This window comes from Cupressus sempervirens, chromosome 5 (assembly GCF_028749045.1).
Source record: "Cupressus sempervirens isolate cs-2001-9-10 chromosome 5, ASM2874904v1, whole genome shotgun sequence".
NCBI lineage: Eukaryota > Viridiplantae > Streptophyta > Pinopsida > Cupressales > Cupressaceae > Cupressus > Cupressus sempervirens.
In genome coordinates this window covers 333,077,100-333,086,147 of record NC_143122.1, presented here as the reverse complement: position 1 = coordinate 333,086,147, position 9,048 = coordinate 333,077,100, and the positions used below count along the sequence as shown (strand labels likewise).

At 34.5% G+C, this 9,048-nt stretch overlaps 1 long non-coding RNA gene across 1 annotated transcript; it reads right to left on the bottom strand.

Annotated features, from left to right (window-relative positions):
- Nucleotides 1-5,557: 5,557 nt before the first annotated feature.
- Nucleotides 5,558-8,070, bottom strand: LOC149556053 (uncharacterized). Its single transcript, XR_016365346.1, has 2 exons — nt 7,777-8,070; nt 5,558-5,863 (listed from the first exon to the last, which is right to left on the bottom strand). It is a non-coding gene; the product is annotated as an uncharacterized LOC149556053 (long non-coding RNA).
- Between the last annotated feature and the right edge of the window lie 978 nt (nt 8,071-9,048).

The following is a 9,048-nucleotide window of genomic DNA, read 5'->3' as shown; positions in this document are numbered from 1 at the left end:
GTGTCATTACTGTCACAAGTACGATCACATAAAGAAAGATTGTCGTCAGTGACTCGCTTCCAAACAAAAGAAGATGAGAAGGTCAAATCCACAAGCAAATGTAGCTGAACATTCTGAGCAAAAGGAATTTGCTCTCTATGTGTTTATGGCTAAAAGCCCTTCTGATTTAGCCTAGTTGTCTGCTTGGTATATCGACTCTGGTGCGTCACGTCATTTCTCTCATCGGCGTGACTGGTTTACAAACTTCTATCCCTACAATGATTTAGCTGTGTTTGGTGGTGGAGAGGAGTTCAAAATTCTTGGCAGAGGAAATGTTTAGATACAGTCTAATGGGTGTCAGCTCATCTTTCTCAATGTATGTTATTTCCATGGCATGGCACTCAATCTTCTCTTTGTAAGTTAGATAATGAGCAATTCCCCTCAGTTGGATGTGGTGTTTAGTGTCCACAAATGCTCCATTACTGATCAAGAGACTTGTCGTACTATTGCTACTGGTCTAGAGGATCATGGCCTATATCGGCTTACTGACTATGGTGGTTCTCTTGAAATAGCTATGGCAGCTCATGATTTATCTCTCAGTACTTTGTGGCATCAGCGATATGGACAACTGAACATCCAATATCCATCTCAGCTATCCTGGGAGGAACTTATCTCTGGTCTACCTTTAATTCAAACTCAACATCAAAGGTAGAGTTTCTCGCAATTAGAGCAAACAAATTGTTAATTTTGCTTTCATGGCTAAAATTCATAGTGTTTATGAGTCCCAGACTTATTCGGAGGCTCAAGGTATCCCTAAATGGGAACAGGCTATGGAAGCAGAATTTCAGAGTATTCAGAAAAATCAAACTTGGGTTCTTTCTGATCTTCTTGCAGGGAAGAAGCCCGTTAGTTGCAAATGGGTCTACAAAGTCAAATAGAAAGCTGATGGTACCTTAGACAAGTATAAGGCTCGTCTTGTTGCTCGGCTCGAGGGTTATCACAAAGGGAAGGTATTAACTATGAGGAGACTTTTGCTCCCACAGCTAAAATGAGTACCATACAGCTTGTTCTTGCATTAACAACTCAGTTTGGTTGGAAAGTTCATTAGATGGATGTTAAGAGTGCTTTCTTGAATGGTGACTTAAAGGAAGAGGTCTATATGACGCAACCTTCTAAATTTAAGGTTGTTGGTCAGGAACACAAAGTTTGTAAACTTGTCAAAGCTCTCTATGGTCTGAAACAAGCTCCTAGGGCTTGGTACATGAAAATTGATAAATATCTAACTAATCATGGTTTTCAGAGGAGTGCATCGGATTCAAACCTATATATCAAACATGCACGTGATGATGTCTTGTTTGTCGTTGTTTATGTGGATGATTTGATCATCATTGGAAGTTCAACACATTTGATCACTAAGATCAAATAGGATTTGTGCAACACTTTTGATATGACAGATTTGGGACTCTTGCACTATTGTCTCGGTATTGAGGTTTGGCAGACTGAACACAGTATTTTTCTTTCTCAGTCCAAGTATGCTAGAAGTGTTTTGGACTAGTTCAGAATGCAGGATTGCAAACTTGCTCTCACCCCTATGGAACTCAAGCTCAAGTTATCAGCGCAGTCTGATTCACCTTTTGTAGATGAATCCTTGTTTAGACAACTAGTGGGTAGTCTCATTTTTCTTACTGCCACTAGACCTGACATTAGTTTTGTTGTAAGCTATGTCTCCCGCTTTATGACAACACCTAAGACTGATCATTGGATAGTTGCAAAACGTGTCCTGCACTATGTTAGTGGTACTCTTGATTATGGTCTTCTATACACTCAGAAGTCTGATTCTACACTATGTGACTACACAGATTCAGATTGGGCCGACTTTGTTGATGATCGTAAGTCTATCACTGGATATGTGTTTAATTTAGGATCTACTGCTGTGAGATGGACTAGTAAGAAGCAATAGGTGGTGGCCTTGTCTTTGACTGAAGCAGAGTATCGGGGAGCGATTAAGGCAGCTTGTGAGGCAATTTGGCTTCGGCGAATGCTTGCAGATATGCATGTTGCTCAATCAGGACCGACTCCTATATTCTGTGATAATCAGGGCGTCCTCAAACTGGCAAAGAATCCGATCTTCCATGAATGAATCAAGCATGTCAAAACGTATTGTCATTACATTCGTCAGTTGGTTGAAGACAAATCTATTCAGTTGCTGTATGTTCCCACCTTAGAACAATTTGTTGATATCTTCACCAAGTCTCTCAGTTCTAATAAATTTGTAAAATTCAGGGAAGCTATTGGTGTTATTGATAGATTGAGCATTATGGGAGGGTATTAGAATATTTTTAATATTTACTGATGCTCTATCTATTTAGATAGTTTATATTTTCTGTATATTGGTTTTGTATATATGAGCTTGTAAGCTCTTTGTAAATCATTCAATACATATAAAAAATCTATTTGATTATTTTACTGCACATACCCTCACATGACATAAAGTGACACAGACTACAGTATATTGTATACATTGTATAAGAATTAGAAAATTAGAAATGAAAATGTGAAAGTGAAAATTCAAGAAATGACGGTCAAATTAATTATATTAATAAGTCTTTATGTTTATTAATAGTAAATACTTGGATATTAAATACTTGTTTGAAAAAATACATTTTTCATTAGATAAAACAATTCTCTATAAAACAAGCAATGACTTAGGCTACTAAACTAAATAGACATTAGAAAAAAAATGTAATAATAATATTAAATTCTTTAAAACAGTAAACTATGGAAAACTAAGAAACTTTTAAAAAATATTTGAAAACAACTTACCTTTTAAAACCCTTGTTGTCTGCAACCTACGTTCACATTCAACACCTCCATTCAAAACTCCAATGTTTCTTGCATGTGTGCATAGTCTAGCAGAGTAAGAAATGAAAATAACCTTAGCTACATTTGATATGTAAACAAAGTTATAAAGTTTATAACTTTTATTTAATAATTTATTTTAAATCTGACTTCCAGCACATATATGGGTAAAATAAGGTTTTTGTAATGTTTTTGGGTTTAATATATATATTTTGAATAGGAAACATCAAAGCAGTCCTCGGGATGGTCAACGAGATTCAAAAATTCGTGGACTCTTTCCAATTTTCCTATCTAGGTGGGGATGGCTTGGAAATGTCCCCATCTGCCCCCCCATGCCAAAAACTATCCTCATATCCGAAACCTAAGGCTAAGGGCCGAAAACGCATCCCTAGGTAACGTAGGTAATTTAGTCTCAAATGTACATTCATTTAGATTGAGGCCATTTTCAATGGCTCTTGTTTACTTTTCAATCATGCGATTTGAGTTGAGGAAGAGGGGATCAATAGGGATGGTCTGTACGAAGGTTTAATATCCCTAACTGAATATTTTACCCAATTTTTCTTAAAATGAAACACCAAATTGAAACAACAAATGTGCATGCAATTCTCTTTCAATTAACAAACAATAATACAAATTGTCAACAAAAAATATAGTCTTCCACATTGAACATTACACTATAATCTTCAGCAAAATCATAATCAAATCCACTCGTAGCTATAGTAACTACAACAAGATTGGATAACAGAAAAGATGAACTTGGAATACAATGTGAAACACCTACACAATGTCTCTAACCGACAATGGGTTTTTGTCCACTGTCCAAGCTTGAGGGTTTCTGTTCTCTCACCTGTTGAAACTTGTAGCTTTCCATAAGATCTCCAAGAGAGAAGAAATCCAAAATCAATAACCAAGCATACTGAAATGAACTCCTTCTAAACGCAACCTTTTGATCCTTCACATTCCCTCATTTTTCGCTTAATTTCCTTTTTACAATAAAATTTTTTTTTCCCACTAAGGAAATAAAGTGCCCTTAATAATAAAATGATATTCAATAATATGAACTTATTTTATAAAGTTACTTTATTAATAAATCAATTAAATCTTCAGGCATTAAAATCACTAATACGATGGACTCGAATGAGCATGTGTGATGTCTTGTTGGAAAGGTCTTAACGAGATGTTCCTAGTCCAACACTAAAGTACCAAGACTAACTGAGCCTTCTGACTTACTAAGAATCGTGGATCAAAATATCTCTGACAAGTGGCAGAGAACTCTGCTTCTTGCGAGAAGTTTTGGAAAACGAGAGAACTTATAGTTTTCTCGTGAGAAGTGAATGGCGAGAAGTTTTGAAACTCTCAGTGAGAAGTGGCATACTTCTCTCAAGAAGTTGCATACTTCTCCCAAGACGTTAAAAAAAAACTCACAAACACTAGAAAAGTTGGGATGCTTGACGAGTGACCATTAGTGGCCCATTTTACAATTTGCAGCCTTTAGAGGAGAGGAGAAGGGTTTTGGTGTAGAGAAATATTCATTGGCAACCTTGTAGATTTATTGCAAGTGGATTTGAGTGTATTTGAAGCAGATTCAAAAAGATTTGCAAGCAAATTCCGATCTAAAGGAGGGTTGTTTTGCACCAAGATTCGATGACATTCAAGATGAGGCCAGTGAGGGTGAGGACACTAAGAGTGACAATACAAATGATGAGGAGTCATTGACAACGCCAACACCAACACCAGCTACATCCAAGATGGATATTGAGTCAAAGCCACAACCACAGCCATAATGGACTGCTAAGGCTAGACCCCCTTCCACTCCCATAGTTTTTACTAGGGTTTCTAGGAAGGAGGAGAGGAAGATGTAGACTAGTTTCATATTGTACTTGATATTTGTATTTTCTTATCATTTTACAAAGACAATTTTCTATATTGAATTTGCTTCATAGTTTAGAGTCTCTGACTATGGCTGCCAACTATCAACATTCCACACGAGGATGCAATTTTGTTACACATTGTATTTATATTTATTGAGATCAGCTTGTTTAGTTTATTTACTCATTTATTGATTCATTAGATGCATCTCCTTATTGAATTTTACAAAAAGAATTGCATTTCTAATTAAATTTACGTCATTGTCAAAACTCCTGATATCTTTTCGAGAAGTTACCGATTTATCTTTAATATTTGTTGAGACTTTTTTTGCCTCACCGATAAGTGGCAGAGGATGAGATCTTGAACTATATTAAAAATAGTAAGTGTTAAGAAATCCCACTGAAACAATTGCAATTGATGAGCAACTGAAATTACCTAAGGCAAACACTTAATTGATCACAGAGAATGCTCGGGTAGCCCACAAAATCAATGCAAAATGGGCTATTGGTGCAAAGAAAGTCATCGACCTAGAAAAGAGGACATGCTAGTACTCCCTTTCCAAAGATTGCTTACCCCCAAGCAATATGGATTTGGATGTTGGAAATGAATTCCTGGATGCCAAACTTACCTCCAACTGGTGCGCTACACTAGCGTAAATATCTCTAACCCTAGAATCTTCAAGCAACACAACATGGACCAAAACCACGAGTCAACTGAATGCCAAGATCCCTGTTACTAATTGTTTTACTCACATTTCAATTTAGTTGAAGCATTATGTGTTCAATCAAAAGATACATCTTTTACCTTAAAGTCATTTCTCTTCCACTCAAATTTTTGAACAAAAAACAAATTACTAGTGTAAAAAAGATTAACATTCTTTTTTACTAAACATGATAGATTACAAGATTTGTCTGCACATCAGAAAAGTAAAAGTAATTTGCTTAAATGTGCAAATCTCTCAACAAGCCATGAGAGTGACCTTTTTCTTCCTATGCAAATTTAAGAGAAAATAATAGAAAATAGGTATACAAGACAAAGGTCAAGAGTACCCAGTCATTGTCTAATTGGTTGACTGGTTGGAATGAAGCTGTAGGGCGTTGTTGTTCGCATGTCTTTGTCTTAGGTCCTATCTGGTCTTTTGAGTTGCTCCTGAATCCTACATTTGTCAAAAATAAGAGGTTAGATCCTTTGGATCTAAGCAATGACTCATTGCACTTGACCACCTAGTCATACACGTATACCCTACTATCAAATCAAATCTTGCATAAAAAAGAGAAGGCCTGATTCATCATATGCATATCATAAGAGCCGATTTTTTGTAATGTGTGTATTTCATGTTCATGTGCATCTTCTCTCATCAGTATGTTGATGTAAATGGGCTCCCACAAGGTTTCGAGCCCAGCATACCTCTGAGAGATGGGATGGGTGAGAAATGATTTATCATATGCATAAAGGATAAAAGCTGAATACAGAATTATTAACATTAAACGGACATGTATTCAGTGCATGAAACCTTTTGTTATGTTCAGAATAATAAGCAGTCATGATAGGGAAAGTATATGAATAAATTAAAGATCTGTTTAAGGAACAATTCGATTCGATTTGAAACCTTACAGTTCAATTTCCTATGCAATCAGTTATGAGCTATAAGAAATTGATGTTTACAACTGCTATGAACATATGCCACAAATGGTTCGTGTGACTGTGAAAATCGTATATGTAGATATGATTAAATGCTTTTGCAAGGGAATATCAATAGTGATCTTCTAGTATTATTGATATGCTGCTACACCTTAATCAAAGAAGGAATAGGTAAATGATGCAGATTACAGAGATTTCAATTTGAACTCATGCTTCATCTAAGTTCAAAATTGTTTTAATGATCAAGATGTTGCCATTTCAAAATTGTTTTAATGATTAAGATGTTGCCATGTCAATTTGAGTGATATTATCTAATCATACCAGCTACAATCATATGATTAAAGGAATGAAGTCAATATGGATCTAGCATAAAATATAGATCAGATTTTGCAACAACCAGATAACGATGATCAACAATGTGAAATGTGACTACACACTCAAGGGGATCAATTTAAGAATTGAATTGTAGCATGATATAAACACAAATACACAAAGCATTCAGGAAACCAGCTGGAAAACAATTAAGGAAAATTTTAATTTTAAAACCCAACATTAGCTCGAGATATCCAACATTTACAATGCTAGACTTTCAAGGTCACAAATCAGATTGCAGCTTACACATGTTAAAGCAACATTGATAAGATAATCAAGATATTTCTCAAATTTGACATCAATGATTACAAGCACCATATAGCAGAAAATAAATTGTAATATGACATCAAAGATCTTTGCCCTTACAAAGAATAGCTGAAATTTCCAGAATTGAAGTCGTGGTTAATATTTACATATCTATTGTTGGTACCAGCCATAAAGACAATTTGCAAATCCGGGTCCTGATTGTCTCATAAATGCTATTAGAGAGTTTGAAAGGTTTTTAGAAGCCAGTTTGATCAACTTTGAAGGCATGGAGAGAAAATATGCATACAGGCATGGCTAACATAAAAGCCTCATAGTTACCTCATTCATAATAGAGGGGTAAAATATAAGGACACACCAAAGATTATGGATTTTGGAAAATAATGAAGTACTTAAAAGAAATCTCAAAAGACCCTCGACAATATTCACTGATGGTAGGCTAGAATCAAAAGGTATAGATAGAGAGAAACTACTCAGAAAGGCCAGGATTGGAGAGGTGTAAATCATTCAGAGAAAAGCTAAATATTAGAGGAAGCACCAAGCTATGCAAAGCGTAGCTAGGGTTCAAATACTCAGAGAATCAAAAAGGTCTAACCTTCATTCGTGTGCAACCAAGAAAGATATCAAGTCAGGAAAACATAAAATTATTTGTGGCGAAAGGTCCAAACAACAAGCAGAAACATGTATTTCACAAGTAGATATGCTCAAACTTGTTCACAAATAATGATTTAGCACTAAGAGAATCCACAATGAAAAGAAACGATGGAAACTAGGCATGGCTGCGGTGCATACCAGAAGTAGGGGTCCTTTCTCATAAGTTTCAAAGATGAAGCATTCATAATTAAGTGAGATATGGAAACAAAATATCTCCAATCTAACCAAAACGGGAATCTGGAGAAGCTAATGCAAAACTCGTAGAATGGAACCCTTGGAGACATCAAAATTTCTCCATTTCTTTATCAGAGAACTTCATTTTCTCCAATGGTGGCTTGGTTTAGCCCTTTAAAAGAAAAGCACAAATTTGCAAGGCCAAATTGAAAAAATGAAAGCTCATACTCGTTAGGGTTTCTTTTATGTTCTAGATGCCTCTTTTCTTTCCCATTGGTTTTTGTGGGATTTATTATAATCCCCAAGTCATTTGTTAATTCCCTCAGGACCGTGAACATCCTTGCCTTAGTCAAATATTTTAACCAGTGTTCATAATCTCACTTTTTGAAAATTTAAGAGCAATATTGTTCAAATGATAATTTTCCTATTCTTTTTATTAATATTGTTTAAAATTTCTAAGTTTGGAATGTGTCCTTTTTAAAAGTAGATAATAAATATTTTATTTTCCAACATAACTTAATAAATATCAATACTTAATTTATAGTTTATTATTATTGTGTTCATAAATATCTTTAAATTTATAATGTTATTAAGTGATTTGAATCATTATTTAATAAATATTATTAATATATTAATGTTGATGAAAATAATAAACTATAATTTTTTATTTGATCGGTAAGAGGTCGAAGCAAAGATTAATTTTTGTGTTGCGATTCATTATTATTATTATTTATTTAAGCTTGAGTAGATTCGAACCCAAGACCTCCTAGATAAGAGGCTTACAATTTACCATTGTGTTGTAGGGTCTTGCATAATAATAACTATAATTAAGTATTCATTATTATTTTTATTAAAGTATTAAATGCCTTATCATTCATTTATTTAATCAATATTTTTTATATTTATTAAATAATTGAATTATAAATTATTTGATATTTATGATGGAAAATAAGATATTAATTATTTTCCCTTTAAAAAGTTAAACATGGATGCAGAGTTATGACAAAGTTCTAAGTCATAAGGATGGGATTGGAAGACAAAAGGAGTTATTGCTTTTCAGGGACTTTTATGAGTTGTCTTTAGAGATAAGAGTGCATTTATGAAGAGTCTTGATGGAGATATTATTGAAACATGACTTTTGGGTCCTTTTGATGGCTTTTGAAGTCCTTTGAGGGTGTCATAAATGGCCTTGTAGAATAAATCCGACCTAGGAGTTATTGTACTAGTTTTATGCAA